This window comes from Schistocerca americana, chromosome 5 (genome assembly GCF_021461395.2).
Source record: "Schistocerca americana isolate TAMUIC-IGC-003095 chromosome 5, iqSchAmer2.1, whole genome shotgun sequence".
NCBI classification, from domain to species: Eukaryota; Metazoa; Arthropoda; class Insecta; order Orthoptera; family Acrididae; genus Schistocerca; species Schistocerca americana.
This window is the reverse complement of record NC_060123.1, coordinates 41,105,667-41,126,372: the sequence shown is the minus strand read 5'-3', so window position 1 is coordinate 41,126,372 and position 20,706 is coordinate 41,105,667.

Here is a 20,706-nt window from a genome sequence, read left to right as displayed (position 1 = left end):
AAAACGGACCACCCAATTTATAAACAACCACCTTCCCGCGGGTGGGCAAATGGAGAAGAATGGTGGGTCGACTCCAAAGCAAAACGGCTGGTGACCTCACCAAGAAAACAAGTAGAATTTAACAAGAGTAAATGAAACAACATATCACCAATCACTTAACTTCTAATAAACTGCGATTTCTCGAGAAGACCTGGCGCGCACCCCCAAATCGCTCTCCTCAACCGTCCGCTGGCAGCCGCTTCAACGGACGCAGGAAGGCGCGCCGATCTCCCGTCGCAGCTCGCACCGGCCAGACTGATGTCGTGGAATGACTCCTGTTGCTCTCGTGTCGACCGCGAAGTCACTACCCCTCGCTATACGCCGCGGCCCACTGGACTCACGTGGCGACCTCACATGCGCCGACGCTCAAGACGGACAAGTCACCTTGTGTCTCAGTGCGCGACCCACCGATCGATCGATCCAACCGCCAATGACCATTGCATGAGCAAACTGGCGGCCTAACGCGCAGACTCAGATGCAGGAACTAAGTCCCGACCGGGCGACCACTCGGTGAGTTCTCTTACTGGCGGCTTTAAAGGTCGAGCCGAACGACGGACATACTAGCACTCCGAACGACAGACAGATACTAACTGCCAAACAAATGCGGACGAGAGACTGACCCAGAGTGACTGACTGGCGAGCTCATAGCGCCCCTTATTTGCACGTGAACAGGCAATCTTTCCCCTTTCCCACCAGAGGGAAACACCAAAGCTGCGATTGCCACAGCGGCGCCACCGCCAGAAGCGGAGGGCGACTACTTCACACTACGCGCTGCGACGCGCTCTTCAAAACAGCAATTTTTACCACGGCTCAGAGGTGTCTCACAATTTTCGAACGTAATATGGTCTCCTACTTCAAACTGCTAATAATGTGAAATTGAAAGAGTGCTTCTGCCTCTGTTTTTAAGTAGTTGTGTTGCAAATGGCTCTGAGCTCTATGGGACTTAACATCTGAGGTCATCAGTCCCATACAACTTAGAACTACTGAAACCTAACTAACCTAAGGACATCACACACAACCATGCCCGAGGCAGGATTCGAAGCAGTCCCACGGTTCCAGACTGTAGCGCCTATAACCGCTCGGCCACATCGGCCAGCAGTTGTCTTACTTGTGCCACTTCAATCGAGGACATCTTGTCGAACGAGTGGCTATACATTATTCCTACCAATTCTATTTCATGAGCACATTCCGTAGGACGACAAGAGACGTCATTTGTGGACCTCCCCAACGGTACGTAACTTTAAACTATTCGTGTTTGCTGTTGACCATCATTCACAATAATACATACAGGGCGATAATTATGGAACTATATGAAAAAAGTTAGTTAAACTACACCGTGCATACAATTTATCCAACATGTAAACGTCACTACAGGTATTCGGAATTATGTGATGACATATTCGATATGCCTGCCATCATTTTCGCTCATGTGGCGCAGACGAAATTTTGCGTGACCCGCTAAACTGTCAGAACATTGATACTACACATGACCCTAATGCTGTTTTCAGCTCTGTAATGGCTTAGGGGTTATTTTGTGCAAAATTTCGTGAGTACCCAGTCTGTAGCAGTCTATAGGTTTTTTCAATTAAGTTCTGCGATTTCCACCTGTTTGGCCCATGCAATATTTGTTGGGTTGCCTGCACGTGATTTGGAAATGCCAGATGTATCAAGATCTGTGTCTGGTGGTGTTATACCATGAGTAGGTGTCATAATTGTTGGTTCTGAAGCTAATTTTTACATCTGTGTTCTTGAATAGCCTACATAATTTGGCAGACATTATACCAAGATACGCCATGTTTACACAATTAACTTCTGGGGTACTGTCACGTGTGAGTGTAGCTTGATTTTGTTTATTCAGTTAATTTTTATCTGTTGTGAAAATATATTAATATAGCCCCACAAAAAGAAGTCACATGTATTCAGATCCGAAAAATATGGCGGCCAATCGAGGCCCATGCCAGTGGCCTCTGGGTACCACTAAGTGCTCCTCCAGGACATCAAACACACACCCGCTTCGATGAGGTGAAGCTCGGTCTTGCATTAACCACATCATGTCGACATCAGAGTCTCTTTAGGTTGTGGGGATGAAATCACCTTCCCAAGCTTTCACGTACCATTCGGTAGTCATCAAGGAATATCGCTCCGATTATTACGGGATTGGACATTGTACAGAGTCACACATTGAGGGAGAAGAAACTTCTCGATCTAGATGTGGGGATTCCCAGTCCCCCAAATGCTCCAATTTTGCTTATTGATGAACTCGTCCAAATGAAAGTGGGCCTCGCTAAACCATTATGCATTCTAATTCCCTGCACGCTCTGCTGCCAACCCTGCAGTTTGAATGTCCTAACGCAAATCGCTCAGAAGCTATGGCGATTTTGTTTCATATGGTTCAATAATTGTCACCCTGTGTTTATTGCATATGACGGAAGCTGAGTGAACTTCGTTGGAGCTGCACTGAATAGCTATGCTCTAATGAAGTTATAGTCTGCAATACTACCATTCATGTCAGGCAGTGAAGGTACTGAGTATTTCTTTACGTAAATAGTTTACTTACGGCTTACGACTTTTCTGCTAGATTTCGGGATGTGGTTTCATTGTGGAAATCGCAAAAAGTTTTGCACGTTTAAGTCCAGGACTGTGATGACATTGCAGGTCATTGGGGTATATAATAAAGCCCATAACTAGCTTACCGACTACGTATCGGAAGTGGCGAATAAAGTTTGACTACATTCTTTGGTTACGACGCTTGTTTCCATGGTATGCCCAAGCAGTGATTTGCATAATTGGACCCTTGCGCGACGGTCCCTTGTAATTTTCCGTAATGTATCGCCCCAGCGTCCGGCCTACGCGAGACCTTTGGCTTACAGGGCACGTTGCCCTTTCCGCCGCGTCGAAGGTTCCGCCCTCGGCGACGGTGGCGGCAAACTTCGCCGCCAAGCTCCAAGTTCTCTCCCTCGATATCGCCGAAGGCCTTCCAAATGGCCAGCGATAAATTTCCTCGCAGCTACACAGAACACAACAGACCCTCCCTCTCTGAGTTAGCCACCGCGTGAAACAGGAGTCGACGACACACTGTGTCAATAGTTGCAGGACGTATGTGGAACATATAGTGGCTTGCCGTCAGGCAACATGGTTTAGCACGTGTCTTGACAGTTGGACTACTCTCTCGTTTTCCTGTCTTGTACTACTGCTTAGAGATTTGTGATGTGCCCTTTCTCATTGCCTTACTGAAATATTTGATGTCGGCAGATGAATGGACCCCATCATCATTACGTCCAGGAAAATGTCATAGTGGAGGAGAATTGCCAATCTCTGACCTGATACGAAGGGTTAAATGTATACTTGTGTGCTACGTGTGAATGGTGTAATGCGCCGTCCCAGGCGACATTTAATTTTATAGCGTTGTATATTTCTTTTATAATCATTCATCCCTCATTAATGCCTGTTTTTTCCCTCATTGTAATAAAAAAAGCTGCAACCAGAAGGACAAGGCGGACTGCGATCATTGTTGGCAGACAGGTAGATGACAAAGGGCAAAAATGTATTGCCCCACAGTGCCACAAAATGCACGTGTTAGTATGATGTCGGGCCACCACACTTGGGAATCCAAGCGTCCAGACGTCACGGTATGGAGTTGTACAGGTCTCGATTGTAGTCCTCTGATACCTGAGCGTGCAGATTTAGCAGATTGGAAGGTGGAGGTTCTATCCTGATGACACGCTCCTTCAAGAAGAATCGCGTGTCCGTGGCCCAGCAACCAACCTAACCGAAGACAACGTGTATCACGTACGGGAGCTGCATCACTCTAGCAGACGAACAAGTGTAAAAAAGGTATAAAGAGTTTATGTGAACGTGCACCTGTTTTCCTTTCTTCTGAACTGTCTATTGCTGAATACAAAGTCTCTTTTTGAATGTAAGCTGTGGCACATCAAATCGATTCCATTCATAGAAACTAATTAAGTGTATAAGGTAACCTCATGTTATACATTTACGAACTAAATCTGTAAGCGAGAATGAGAAATAAGTCGAACTGCTAGAATGTCAGTAAAATACGTCACGTCTGAACCAACAGTCTGTAACACAAAAAAATCTATACATCTACATCTACATCTATACTCCGCGAGCCACCTTACGGTGTGTGGCGGAGGGTACTTATTGCACCACTATCTGATCCCCCCTTCCCTGTTCCATTCACGAATTGTGCGTGGGAAGAACGACTGCTTGTAAGTCTCCGTATTTGCTCTAATTTCTCGGATCTTTTCGCTGTGATCATTACGCGAGATATATGTGGGCGGTAGTAATATGTTGCCCATCTCTTCCCGGAATGTGCTATCTCGTAATTTCGATAATAAACCTCTCCGTATTGCGTAACGCCTTTCTTGAAGTGTCCGCCACTGGAGCTTGTTCAGCATCTCCGTAACGCTCTCGCGCTGACTAAATGTCCCCATGACGAATCGCGCTGCTTTTCGCTGGATCATGTCTATCTCTTCTATTAATCCAACCTGGTAAGGGTCCCATACTGATGAGCAATACTCAAGAATCGGACGAACAAGCGTTTTGTAAGCTACTTCTTTCGTCGATGAGTCACATTTTCTTAGAATTCTTCCTATGAATCTCAACCTGGCGCCTGCTTTTCCCACTATTTGTTTTATGTGATCATTCCACTTCAGATCGCTCCGGATAGTAACTCCTAAGTATTTTACGGTCGTTACCGCTTCCAATGATTTACCACCTATGGCATAATCGTACTGGAATGGATTTCTGCCCCTATGTATGCGCATTATATTACATTTTTCTACGTTTAAGGAAAGCTGCCAGCTGTCGCACCATGCATTAATCCTCTGCAGGTCCTCCTGGAGTACGTACGAGTCTTCTGATGTTGCTACTTTCTTGTAGACAACCGTGTCATCTGCCAATAGCCTCACGGAGCTACCGATGTTGTCAACTAAGTCATTTATGTATATTGTAAACAATAAAGGTCCTATCACGCTTCCCTGCGGTACTCCCGAAATTACCTCTACATCTGCAGATTTTGAACCGTTAAGAATGACATGTTGTGTTCTTTCTTCTAGGAAATCCTGAATCCAATCACAAACCTGGTCCGATATTCCGTAAGCTAAATTTTTTTTCACTAAACGTAAGTGCGGAACCGTATCAAATGCCTTCCTGAAGTCCAGGAATACGGCATCAATCTGCTCGCCAGTGTCTACGGCACTGTGAATTTCTTGGGCAAATAGGGCGAGCTGAGTTTCACATGATCTCTGTTTGCGGAATCCATGTTGGTTATGATGAAGGAGGTTTGTATTATCTAAGAACGTCATAATACGAGAACACAAAACATGTTCCATTATTCTACAACAGATTGACGTAAGCGAAATAGGCCTATAATTATTCGCATCTGTTTTATGACCCTTCTTGAAAATGGGAACGACCTGCGCTTTCTTCCAGTCGCTAGGTACTTTACGTTCTTCCAGCGATCTACGATAAATTGCTGATAGAAAGGGGGCAAGTTCTTTGGCATAATCACTGTAGAATCTTAAGGGTATCTCGTCTGGTCCGTATGCTTTTCCGCTACTAAGTGATAGCAGTTGTTTTTCAATTCCGATATCGTTTATTTAAATATTTTCCATTTTGGCGTCCGTGCGACGGCTGAAGTCAGGGACCGTGTTACGATTTTCCGCAGTGAAACAGTTTCGGAACACTGAATTCAGTATTTCTGCCTTTCTTCGGTCGTCCTCTGTTTCGGTGCCATCGTGGTCAACGAGTGACTGAATAGGGGATTTAGATCCGCTTACCGATTTTACATATGACCAAAACTTTTTAGGGTTCTTGTTTAGATTGTTTGCCAATGTTTTATGTTCGAATTCGTTGAATGCTTCTCTCATTGCTCTCTTTACGCTTTTTTTCGCTTCGTTCAGCTTTTCCTTATCAGCTATGATTCGACTACTCTTAAACCTATGATGAAGCTTTCTTTGTTTCCGTAGTACCTTTCGTACATGATTGTTATACCACGGTGGATCTTTCCCCTCGCTTTGGACCTTAGTCGGTACGAACTTATCTAAGGCGTACTGGACGATGTTTCTGAATTTTTTCCATTTTTGTTCCACATCCTCTTCCTCAGAAATGAACGTTTGATGGTGGTCACTCAGATATTCTGCGATTTGTGCCCTATCACTCTTGTTAAGCAAATATATTTTCCTTCCTTTCTTGGCATTTCTTATTACACTTGTAGTCATTGATGCAACCACTGACTTATGATCACTGATACCCTCTTCTACATTCACGGAGTCGAAAAGTTCCGGTTTATTTGTTGCTTTGAGGTCTAAAACGTTAGCTTCACGAGTTGGTTCTCTAACTATCTGCTCGAAGTAATTCTCGGACAAGGCAGTCAGGATAATGTCACAAGAGTCTCTGTCCCTGGCTCCAGTTCTGATTGTGTGACTATCCCATTCTATACCTGGTAGATTGAAGTCTCCCCCTATTACAATAGCATGATCACGAAACTTCTTCACGACGTTCTGCAGGTTCTCTCTGAGGCGCTCAACTACTACGGTTGCTGATGCAGGTGGTCTATAGAAGCATCCGACTATCATATCTGACCCACCTTTGATACTTAACGTAACCCAGATTATTTCACATTCGCATTCGCTAATAACTTCACTGGATATTATTGAATTCTTTACTGCTATAAATACTCCTCCACCATTGGCGTTTATCTTATCCTTGCGGTATATATTCCATTCTGTGTCTAGGATTTCGTTACTGTTCACTTCCGGTTTTAACCAACTTTCCGTTCCTAATACTATATGCGCACTATTTCCTTCAATAAGAGATACTAATTCAGGAACCTTGCCCTGGATACTCCTGCAGTTTATCAATATTACGTTAACTTTTCCTGTTTTTGGTCTCTGAGGACGGACGTTCTTTATCAACGATGATAATGTCCTCTCTGGTAAGCGGTCAGGTATTTTATCGTTTCGCCCAAGGGGGGGTCCCTCTAACCTAAAAAACCCCCGTGTGCACGCCACACGTACTCTGCTACCCTAGTAGCTGCTTCCGGTGTGTAGTGCACGCCTGACCTGTCTAGGGGGGCCCTACAGTTCTCCACCCAATAACGGAGGTCGATGAATTTGCAACCATTATAGTCGCAGAGTCGTCTGAGCCTCTGGTTTAGACCCTCCACACGGCTCCAAACCAGAGGACCGCGATCGACTCTGGGCACTATGCTGCAGATATTAAGCTCAGCTTGCACTCCGCGTGCGATGCTGGTTGTCTTCACCAAATCAGCCAGCCGCCGGAAGGAACCAAGGATGGCCTCAGAACCCAAGCGGCAGGCGTCATTCGTTCCGACATGTGCTACTATCTGCAGCCGGTCACACCCAGTGCGTTCAATAGCTGCCGGAAGGGCCTCCTCCACATTACGGACGAGACCCCCCGGCAAGCACACCGAGTGCACACTGGCATTCTTCCCCGACCTACCCGCTATTTTCCTGAGGGGCTCCATAACCCGCCTAACGTTGGAGCTCCCTATAACTAATAGGCCCGCCCTCTGTGACTGTCGGGACCTTGCCGGAGAATCGGCCACTGGCCCAACAGGCGAGGCATCCTGTGGTGGCTCGGAAACGATGTCATCACCACTAGAAAGCACCCCGTACCTGTTGGAAAGGGGTAAAGCAGCTGCCACGCGGCCAGATCCCACCTTCGCCTTTCGGCCAGGCACGCGCGAGCCCACCACTGTCCGCCATTCACCCTGGAGTGATGGCTGACCGGTAAGATGCTCACTGCCGGAAGACGCAGCGACATCAGGGGTTCCATGTGATTCCAAGGCCAGCGAAGTAGGCATAGGTCTCACCACAGTTGCCCCAACGCCACTACGAGCCGACGCCTGCGCCTCGAGCTCGATGAGCCTAACAGACAAAGCCTCCACCTGCCCCCGAAGAGTGGCCAATTCTCCTTGCGTCCGCTCACAACAACCACAGTCCCTACACATGACTATGTTTACCCTACTCTATACGGTGACAAATTCCCAAGATAATGAGAGTAATCAAACTAACACTGTTAACCGACCCCGTGAAATTGAAAACACGTATCTCCTGCATTTGGCGTACCTGTGTCATAATGGAAAATGCCGAGTAGCTGCTCTCGTAGAGAAACAAGAAAAGGTGCGTCTCAGTTTCCGAGCTGCTACTGACTACATAGAATCGTGGTAATGCAGTGCAGTCTCTTTATAGATGCAATGCAAACTCCTCTCATAAAATGTATCTGTCACTAAAAAGGATGTTCATCAAGTAAAGCAAGCCAGCTAATTACGTACGATAATCTGAATCACACTGTTCTCAAAAATTTTTCTCAAGGAACTGTATTAAATAACATCATATAAAACGTTCTTGACCCTACTTCACTTACAAAATTTCGCTTTGAAGGCGCAGCAAGCAATAATAAAATATTTCCTAACAAATAACGGATACGTAACACCAACAATGGGGAAATATAATACTGTAACTCAACATCAAAATTCAATCTGACTCAAAAGTTCTCATGCCAATTATTCAAATCCTTCCATCTTTACAAACCCATTAACATTCACTGTTACTTAACTGTACAAATAGCAAGAAATTCCTGATTTGGATGTTCGTGTTGAATCAAGAATGCCTAACTAAATGCTGCCACAATAAAGTAAAATATGTTCATATGCTACCATAAATCCTAATCTTCTCAGAATACTATGTATCTTAGTAAATCCATCTCATTCAGTGCCAAATGATAATATTCCATACGTAATAGCAACGTCATCCATCAGACCAATAAAATAATCCCCAAGAGCATCATGTTCTGTTTCGTTCCCATAGGACTTCACGACCATGACACCCCAGCTACAGCTCCGTATGTCTCCTCCTCGATCAACACTTAACAACCGTGCATCTTCGCAGAACAAAGGTGACCTAACTAGTATAGGGGAAGCGGAGCATCTCTGATTAGGCTGCGCACGAGTAACTAAGCACTCCGTCTCCAGGCCACAAGTGGCCCATCGGGACCATCCGACCGCCGTGTCATCCTCAGTTGAGGATGCAGGTAGGAGTGGTATGTGGTCAGCACACCGCTCTCTCGGTGCGCGTAACTAAACGACACAAATATTACATGCATGTCCTAAGACATCCAACAACGACAATACCGACAAAATTATATACTGACTTCTTTGAAACTTCCGGTTTATCGATGAGACAAAATATTAAGATCGCTGCCCGCCGCGAGATTCAGTGTGGGCTGGTGACGTTGCGAGAACGTGAAGCTGTAAGGAATTATATAACTGTGACAGAGACACAATCCAGTGAGGATACGGGCCGCAAATGGGCAAAGCTGATGCCGATAGACACTTTGAGAAAGGGATGATAGTTATGGTCTCGCATCTGTTGAACGAGCATCTTATGCTACTGTCGTGATCTCTATGCAAACTGGCTGAAGCGCAGTGAAACCACGAGCTGGACAATAGGTACTTGACGTGCTTGGAATATCAATGAATGTGGAGTATGGTGACTTGCCCGTTCTGTAAAGTAGGAAGCGGTGATATTCGGCAGATCTGTCAGTAAAGTGCGGTGCTTGTGAAGCGAAAGTGTTGTAACGTAGCAACGTAGTACATTATTCCAAGTCCTCCCACCTTGGAGTAAAGAAAGCGATTTTGGGAAGTGTGTCTTGTCATGTAGCCGTGAGGAGAGCAGTTTCTGTTCTTTTTTTTCTCTCATGCACACTCCCTGTCAATCAAAGAAAGCTAGGACGTAGCCAAAAGGGGGGCGGGTGTCCAGGGTGTCTGGATCCCCCATCTCCTATCACGTAAATGAAATTCAACCTACTCCTAGTTATTACTTATTTTTATTTTCTGCTACTGGTCCTTTTTTATGTTTAATTTTACAAATTTCATTGCGTTTCGAGAATGTTCAGCCTGTCTTCAAACGTCTGTGCATAGACAAAATTTGTACTTAAAAATAAATTGTCCTATACTAAATTAGCAAAGCATTCTTCGCTTACTGTTTGCTGTTAGAGTGGCTTTTGGGATATTTGGAGGAAAGGGTTGGGACAATATTTTGCCAGAAATTTTATGTTCAGGGAAGGTTCCTGCTGGCATGGAGCTGTGTCTCGTAGTTTATTAAGACTGACATCACAGCCTGTGTGGCGTGCAGAGACTTTTCCATCAGTTACTACGTTGCGAAAATCGTGTGATACTCTTTTTACATGCCAATTCACTCCCTACGATTGTGACGTCTTTAAGCTTCAATCCTCATCCCTGGTACACTGATAAAGCTGTTGTGTAACATTAGAACATTGTACTTTTTATTTTATCACTGTTTTTGACGTAATTCATTGCAGTAAAATTTTGCACATTCATGTGAACACGGTACACTTAATAAAGATTGAAGACATTGCAGCGTGTGGGTGAGTATCTCTTATCGCATTTTAGAGCGATATTCACGATGCTGTTTGTTCCATATTTACACATCTTAAATCTATTGAACTGGAATTAGCCTAACACTACTGAAGGATGCTGAGTTTTTGAATTCATTTATCTTATTAGGAATTTTGTATTTTGTTTTGTGAATGACAATTTCCATTTCAGACATGTCACGCATTCCTTTAATTTCAGATTTTGAGCAAAATTTCATGAATATCCTAGATTTTCAAAGGGTGGCCTGTGTCTCTGATGTGTACTGTCACTGTTCATCTGTTACATTCACCCAGTCTGTAACAGTGTACACGTTCTTTAAATTTAGTTCTACAATTTCTGCCTGTTTGGCCCATGCAGTATTTGTTGGGCTGCTTACAGATGATTTGGAAATGCCAGATGCATCAAGATCTGTATCCGGTGGTGTTACACCGTGAGTAAGTATCATAATTAAGTTGTTGTGGGTTCTAAAGGTAATTTTTAAATCATTGTTCTTGAATAGCCTAGCAAATCTGGCAGACATACCAAGATAAGGCATTATTACACATTTAATTTCTGGACTACTGTCACGTGTGAGTGTAGTTTGATTTTGTTTATTAAGTTTATTTTTATCTGTTATGACAATGTATTAATGAGTGGTGGAGCATAATCATTGTGTACTGCAGTATATTCTAAGATTTCTATTTCTTGCTGGAGATCCGTATGCTGAATAGGACGTTTGTGCACTGTGCACTACTCTGTGTGCAGCTATTTTTGTGGGAGGTGGGATGTGGAGAGGAGTTTGATAGAGTGGCGTATTTTTGCAAACACTGCAGGATATCCTCTGGTTTTGTTTTGATATTTTCCTGTCAAGAAAGGGTACCCTGTCGCTTTCTACATGTTCAAGTATATTTTGGATAATTTATTAATTAGCTCTGTTGTATCATCATCTATACAGTCAAAATAGAATGTGGGTGTCATCCACTTACCTTGTTCAAATGGTTCAAATGGCTCTGAGCACTATGGGACTTAACATCTACGGTGATCAGTCCCCTAGAACTTAGAACTACTTAAACCTAACTAACCCTTAGGACAGCACACAACACCCAGTCATCACGAGGCAGAGAAAATCCCTGACCTCGCCGGGAATCGAATCCGGGAACCCTGGCGTGGGAAGCGAGAACGCTACCGCACGACCACGAGCTGCGGACTTAACTTGTTATGCTACCTCTTATTGTCAATACTTTATTCTAGGTAGGGTTTATAAACATTTCCCAATATTAGGCCACTGAGAGGGCTTTGCATTGATCTTTTATCACACAACAACAAAAGAATATACACTGCTTATAATCACCAAGTCCATCGATAGATACAAACCATTGGTATATCGATAGTACTAAAAGCTGCTGCCAGTCCCTCTTTTAGCCAACTATTGTACAATGTTGGGCATATTTGAGCTCAACTGTTGTTTTGTTAATTAATTCAACTATTACACGCATTGCTGCTGTTTATTGTTTTTGTGCTGTGTGCTGTTGTGATGGTTTCTAGTTATGCCTAAGTTTCTCAGCAAGGAAGAAGAAGATAATCGAATTTACTGGTAAGTTAAAAATGTGTATGCGCTACAAAAACAGCCTAATAACCTATCCATAGCAGCTTAACGTTCGTACTAGAATCGTCATTTCTAGACTGGTAGAACACTGAGGTTACAACAATTCAGTATTTCACGAGGCATCTGAGCGGTAAACACCATTACAAGTGATATTAAATTAAAATCAGTGCATAAAAAAACTTTGATTTTCCAGAGTCGCCCAGAAATCGCGTCGTCCAACAAAATAACTTCCAGACGGCAAGACTTGCTTTCCTTTAAAGAATTTACTGAAATTTCTATTGTTATATCCCAAGCGCTCTATGAGAGGGGAGATTTGCCTCGTGATAGAAGAAGAAACAGGAGTCGATTTAGAAAAGATAGGGGATCAAGTATTAGAAACAGAATTTAAAAGAGGCAATTATGACGTTGTGATCGATAATGGAAGCGAGACTAATGAAAAATCAAGATTCGTTCATAGGATTGTCGACCTGGAAAAGGCGTTCGACAATTTAGAATAGTGCAAGAAGTTCGAAATTCTGAGAAAAGTTCGGTAAGCTGTAGGAAGAGACGGGTAACACGCTATGTCTACGAGAGCCAAGAAGGAATAATTAGAGTGGACGACCAAGAACGTAGTGCTCGGACTGAAAAGGGTGTAAGACAGGGATGTAGTCTTTCATTCCACTGTTCAATCTGCACATGCATTGATGGAAATAAAAGAAAACATCTGGATCAGAATTCAAATTCAAGGTGAAAGGATATCTATGATACGATTCACTGACGACATTTGCTATGCTGACTGAAAATGAAGAATATTTACATGGTTTATTGAATTTTGATGAACAATCTAATGAGTAGAGAATATGGATTGAGGGTAAATCGCAGAAAGAATAGAGTAATGAGAGGTAACTGAAATGAGAACGCTATTATGTGCATATTTGTACATAAGGAAAGCATTATATAGTTCTTGCTGCTTCAAGATGATAAGTAGCCTGCACTGGAACATAATGGCCCGGATTCTTCATCGGCACCACCACCCCAAGGAAAATCTCGTCATGTGAAGAAACAAAAGGGAAAATCTAATGTAGAACGTGAACTAGACGTCTGAAGATGAACCTATCGGTTCGAAACCGGTAACGGCGCAGTTTAAACAAATAAATAGCATTATAAAAAGGGGCTGGTTGCTGTAATCTTCTATGTAAGAGTCAACCTATATATAGAAATGAGAGCAGTGAGAATCTTAACATCAGGATTTATGGTTACGAAGGAGATGAAATTAAGGTATTCTGCTACCTGGGCAGCAAAATAACCGATGACGAACGGAGCAAGAACGACATTAAAAGCAGACTAGTCCTGGCAAAAGGACATTCCTGGCCAAGACGCCTAATTTGAGGGAGAAACTAGGGCGAATGTATGTATAGAATACAGCGCTGTGTGATAGTGGAACATAGACTGTTGAAAATTCGGTGGACTGATATGGTAAGGAATGAGGAGGTAATGCGCAGAATCGGAGAGGAAAGGAATTTGTAAAAAAACGCTGATAAGGAGAATGGACAGGAATCCATGTACAATTAAATATTAAAATATGCAAGCATTCACAGAGTATCAAATGTCTTTTCCTAAATCTTCAACCACCTCAGTTTTTGAGTTCATGTGATCGCTCTCAGCTTGTGGTTATAGCTTCACACCAGTGCCTACCAATTTTAATTGTATATGACAGCACTGAGGATGGTCACTAATTTTGCTGACAATGAAACAAAAAAATTCGGCCAATGCTGATTTTCCTTCCAATACTGTGAGTATCCGATATTCTATGAGAAGCAGAACACACGATACGTAGCCCTTTTCCTACTCACAGTAATTATATTTTAAATATATGCTGGGAAATTATTTAAATTATTGTAACTGTCGCTATTGCTATTGCTATTCCTACAATTTATTCTCAGTAATAATTTATAAAGAAATAATTAATCCCACTGGAATATTTTGTAAGATGTCTGGGCTGTGAACTTTGGTCTACTTGGCCTAACAAGTTTTGGCTCGATTTGGTAACAGTAGAAACTCTAATCCGGTCTCTTCTGTTGAAGAATCCGTTCTAATCTGTTCTGTAAATTGAAGGTTTTATATTTGCAAGTTAACAGAAATGATCTGAATAAATCGACAATTGGATATAATTCAACGACACCGTGTTTTTATTGAAACAACAGAATCGTGATCATACTTCGCAGATACTGTTTATTGTTTCCAGCGAGCCTTGTTTTTCAGTTATTCATGTTTTTGACGAGGAGCCGCAAGAAATAGATTAGCCATATATCATTTATCATTGTACGATCTTCCTTCCGAAAACTGTATTAGTTGCACTATACTAGCGAAGCTATAGTTTGAAACGTGCAGTTCATTAGACACCTATTCTGATTCGATAATTTTAAATGTTTCATCATGGTAATAGATTGGAGGGTACCTCCAGATGCTGTCGGGTGTCACCATCGCACCCACTAACCACCGGCACGAAATTTACGAAACAGTGGGTCCTGTGCGTAGATATGTGGTGTCGCATACCGGCGGATATGTATCAAGAGACTGTGGACAATTGCGCTAGTAATTAGATGGTCGCAAGCTGAAGATGAAGACGTAGAGAAAGTATATGAGGATATCGAAAGAGTAATGTAGTACGTAAAGGGAGCTGAAAATCTAATAGTCATTGGGGACTGGGACGCAATTGTAGGGAAGGAACACAAGAAAAGGTTTAGAAGAAAAGGTTACAGAAGAATACGGGTTTGGGGCAAGGAAAAAGAGAGAAGAAAGTCTAATTGTCAACTGTAATAAATTTCAGCTAGTAGTAGCGAAGAATTTAAGTTAATACAGAAGCGTAAGCTGATCTTTTTGCTTGCCTTGTGCTATTAGTATTCCTGTGAACTAGCGTGAGACAAATTGGAAGTACATTGCTTCGTATCTTAGTTTTAGTAAATATAAAAATTTAATGCGACGTCATATGGAGGTTTGACGAGAAATAGAAGTAAAGCTTTAATTGTAATCTCGAACAATAAAAGTTTGTATTTAATTTTTTGTTATTTTTCTCCCCAGTCTGAAGACCGCTCTAATACAGCTCTACACGCTTCTCTACCCTGTACAATGCTTTCCATCTATGTATCAATACTACAGTCTATAATTATTAATGTATTCGAGTCTTGCTCTTTCATAACAATTGTAGCCGTCCACAGTTCCCTCCAGTAGAAAAATGAAATTGTCTTAGATGTTGAGGATGTGTCCAGTCAAATGGTAGTTTCTTTTAGTGAAGTTGTGTGATAATGTTTTCCTCACTCTGATACATTACCTCCACATTTGTATCCCATTTACCCGCCTAAGTTATAGCTTTCTTTGTAATACCACACTTCAAAGGCTTCTATCCTCCTCTTGTCTTAACAGTCTATTGTCAATGTTGTACATCTGTGGCAGTCTGCGCTCCAGAGAAATACCACCAGAAAAGCCTTTCTCAAACTTAAATTTATTTTCCACCCTCACAAATGTTGGTCCTGCAGAAATGTATTTCTTGCTATTGTATGTCGGAATTCTATAGCGGCTCTACTTCGGACATTTTCACTCTTTCCTTCTGCCCAAATAGCAAACCTCGTCTACTACACTTAGTGTCTTATTTTCAAATCGTAGCTCCTTCAGTAATGTTCAAATTAATTCAACTTACATTCCATTGTCCTAGTTTTACTCTCGGGTCGTTTTTACTCGCGACCGTCATCTTGTAAATGCTTCACAAGGCACTATTCGTCCCGATATTTCGCACTCTGACAGATTTACAATTCAAACCTTAATGTTTGTATTTCTTTCATCTGAACTTCACAACTCTTTCCAAATTTCTCTTTGGTTTTATTTACTGCGCGATCATCGTAAGCTCTGATTATCATTGACAATAGCCTGCAAATCTGTCAAACTCCCTTTCCATCTATGGCTACCGTTTCATGTACCTTAATTCTTAAGCTTGCAGTCTGGTTTCTGCACGATCTGTTGACTTTCTTTCGCTCCCTCTATTTAGTACTTGCTACCTTCAGAATTTAAATGATCGTATGTTATTCAACATTGTCAGACGTTTTCTCTAAATTCAATAGATTTCGTCTTGACTTTCTTAGTCGTAGGATCAGTATTGCTTCGCCTGTTCCTATACTTTTCTGGGAACTAAAGTGAGCTTCCCCGCGATCGGCTTCTTCCAGGTTATCAATTCTTCAGTCAATAACTGGAGACAACATTTTCCCACTATAACTTATTAAACTCATGGTTTGCTTATATTCAAACATGCCAGTAACTGTCCTTCGTCAACTGACGTTACTAAACTCTCTTTGAAGTCGGGATATTTAGTCTATTTCACAAATCTCGTTTACCAATGTAACCACTTGCTTGAATTCTCTGCTGGAATTAACATCTACCGTCACGCCTACCACGGTCCTTTACTTTGCACGTAAAAGGGCAAGTGCAGGGTGTTTCAAAAATGACCGGTATATTTGAAACGGGAATAAAAACTAAACGAGCAGCGATAGAAATAGACCGTTTGTTGCAATATGCTTGGGACAACAGTACATATTCAGGCAGACAAACTTTCGAAATTACAGTAGTTACAATTTTCAACAACAAATGGTGCTGCGGTCTGGGAAACTCTATAGTACGATATTTTCCACATGTCCACCATGCGTAGCAATAATATGGCGTAGTCTCTGAATGAAATTACCCGAAACCTTTGACAACGTGTCTGGCGGAATGGCTCCACATGCAGATGAGATGTACTGCTTCAGCTGTTCAATTGTTTCTGGATTCTGGCGGGACACCTGGTCTTTCAAATGTCCCCACAGAAAGAAGTCACAGGGGTTCATGTCTGGCGAATAGGGAGGCCAATCCACGCCGCCTCTTGTATGTTTCGGATAGCCCAAAGCAATCACACGATCATCGAAATATTCATTCAGGAAATTAAAGACGTCGGCCTTGCGATGTGGCCAGGCACCATCTTGCATAAACCACGAGGTGTTCGCAGTGTCGTCTAAGGCAGTTTGTACCGCCACAAATTCACGAAGAATGTCCAGATAGCAAGATGCAGTAATCGTTTCGGATCTGAGAAATGGGCCAATGATTCTTGTGGAAGAAATGGCGGCTCAGACCAGTACTTTTTTAGGATGCAGGGACGATGGGACTGCAACATGGGGCTTTTCGGTTCCCCATATGCGCCAGTTCTGTTTATTGACGAAGCCGTCCAGGTAAAAATAAGCTTCGTCAGTAAACCAAATGCTGCCCACATGCATATCGGCGTCATCAATCCTGTGCACTATATCGTTAGCGAATGTCTCTCGTGCAGCAATGGTAGCGGCGCTGAGGGGTTGCCGCGTTTGAATTTTGTATGGATAGAGGTGTAAACTCTGGCGCATGAGACGATACGTGGACGTTGGCGTCATTTGGACCACAGCTGCAACACGGCGAACGGAAACCCGAGGCCGCTGTTGGATCACCTGCTGCACTAGCTGCGCGTTGCCCTCTGTGGTTGCCGTACGCGGTCGCCCTACCTTTCCAGCACGTTCATCCGTCACGATCCCAGTCCGTTGAAATTTTTCAAACAGATCCTTTATTGTATCGCTTTTCGGTCCTTTGGTTACATTGAACCTCCGTTGAAAACTTCGTCTTGTTGCAACAACACTGTGTTCTAGGCGGTGGAATTCCAACACCAGAAAAATCCTCTGCTCTAAGGAACAAACCATGTTGTCTACAGCACACTTGCACGTTGTGAACAGCACACGCTTACAGCAGAAAGACGACGTACAGAATGGCGCACCCACAGACTGCGTTGTCTTCTATATCTTTCACATCACTTGCAGCGCCATCTGTTGTTGAAAATTGTAACTACTGTAATTTCGAAAGTTTGTCCGCATGAAAATGTACTGTTGTCCCAAGCATATTGCAACAAACGGTGTATTTCTATCGCTGCTCGTTTAGTTTTTATTGCCGTTTCAAACATACCGGTCATTTTTGAAACACCCTGTACAATAGTTATATTAGTTCTCCTTGTTCTCGACGAACTCGAACTCGGTAATTAATAGCTTCAGGCTCACAACGTGAGCGTTACATGAGAGAGCACAATGGATTTAATCACCGTAAAGAAGAAGACCACTGTTAGTTTCAATAACCTTTATCGTTTATTCGAGCTTCTAGCCCCACGTATTTATCACAGTTACGAATGTTTCAACACAAGCGCTAAAATTGCGCAATACGAATGCACAAACAGCTTTTGCAAAACAAGCCTGTCTGCTAGCACATGACATCATCGCGTCCCGTTCCTGACTTTGAAAGGGTTCAACTAGAGGGTAATATTACCTCTCAAGTTGATGTGACAGTTCTATGATAATCTCTGTGGCGGTTTGTCTTGCCGGTCCCGTGGTTAGCTTGCGGTATTCGGTGTTGGACATTCGGTGTGGTGACGGCCAAGGTACAGACTGTCTACTTGGGCGCTGTCCGGCGCGTGGCTAGCGTGTTTACTCCGTGTCCTGTCTGACTAGAGAGAGATTGTTTGCTGTGACGGTGCCTGCCACAGACTCTGCTGGGACCGCAATACATCGGTGATATTCTGCTTGCAGAGCGAGAATTCACCCCATACTTGATTTCATATACCTCCTTTTTTTCCGCATCTCTATCAATTTTGGAAATTTACTTGAAGTTGACAATTTGCGGATGATTGAAACTCTTTCAGTGTCTGACGTCCCATAAGCCAAAATATTATAAATTTCATCGATTTTCATACCATAAGATGGCTAGATAACTGAAAGTGTTTTGCCTGAGCTGATTAAAGAGAGTAGAATTTAATTAACTTTCATAAGATAAGACTATGTAGGTGGTACCTCTTTGATTTAGACATGCTAAGTTTGTATCTTCATTCGAATTTGGCAAATCCATCACTCTAGTGGCAAATGTATGTAAAACCTTCTGTAGATGTTTTCTGTATTACCTGCGAATGCTGTATTTTGATTTTGAATGCATAACTTAATGAGCTTACATTTCGTTAACTTTGGTTAGACATTTCTTCGTTTCTGGTCGTTTTATTCCTTCTCACATTATATGCTCTCCTTACAGCTTTCAGGGAAAACCGTGGAGCAATGGCTCGGCTGTCAATACAAACACTACATGTTTATCTCATTATGAAGGTCATGAGTAATAGTTGGGATTTATGTTTTGTGTAAAAAAACAGATGGTAGTAGTTTTGATATAGTGTATGCTCTTCTTCTTAAAGATTCATAAACATAAAAAATAAATCAGCGCTCCTGTTTTCAACAGTCAAGCAACTCGGTGCCGACAGTTGCTTCGATACTCATAAGGACAACATTACACTGTGACATTTACTGTTCTCCGAAACAAATTTTCCAGATGTTATGTATACCCAAAGAACTTTAATGTCGATATTACAAATAGTTCCAGTGTTACAAAAATCTAAATAAGATGCTAGTGTCTGCATTACTGACATTTTAATGTGTTCTTAAATTTCTATGTAAGATATAATTTACGTATTTTATGCTAGAAATTAACTCAGAACAACTGTTTCGATATGATTTAAAATGCATTGTGTGTAGTCAATGCTCTAAGCTTTCAAATGAGCTCAAACTTACGGGTAGGTAGTGATGCAAATATTTTGGTGTAAGAACTGTTATTGAAATACCCGACAAACAGTACATGAGAAACAGTAATGTGGAATATTGTACACAGCCTAAATGAGTATAGTAGTATCTAGTACACGGTATGAAACGTTATACCAGAAGCATGACTTTTGTTGTAGTTGTTTCCTTCGAGGAGCTCAGTAAATCTGGGGCATTGTCGTCTATTCGACTTAGGCCTTTCAGTGCTGAGTCAGATTGTTCTGGCACTATCGCATCTCCCATCTCACCATCTGCTTGATCTCCCGTTTCTATAACATTGTCTTCAAGTTTATTTACCTGGTAGAGCTCTTCTGTTCCTTCCACCTTACTGATTTCCCTTCTTTGATCACTATTAAACTGCCAGCTGAGCTCTTTTTATACATGGAGGTGCATTTATTTACTCCAAGTCACGCATGCAAGTGCAGTTTTCCTTTGATTCGATTTAATATGATTTGATTTGATTCCCGAATCTAGTATATTACCCAAGGATATCTGCAGTGCTTTACCTTCTCTTCCATCTGAGCTCCCGCTGTCTCTAGTACTATACCTCTCAAAGCTCCTCTTTCTATCTGCTGTTGTGGTCCTGCCCCTGTTTCCGTCAGCTGCTGTGAACTGCTCCCAGTGAAATGCTGTACAACCTGTGTGTCTTTTAACTTATCTAAGTCTCGTCTCTCCAGTTTCCTATCTTCCTGCAATTTTTTCAGTTTTGGCCAGTATCACAATTTGAGAAGAACATTGATATCTTCAACAATAGTAGGAAAGTTGACCTTTATTACCCATTATTCAAACTGCCATAGCTCAGAAAGGAGTCCAGTATGTGGCGATAAAAGAATTTCCATTTTCCAATTAAATGTACATTGTTAAGAAATACGAGGGCAGTTCAATAAGTAATGCAACACATTTTTTTTCTCGATCAATTTTGGTTGAAAAAACCGGAAATTTCTTGTGGAATATTTTCAAACATTCCCGCTTCGTCTGGTATAGTTTCATTGACT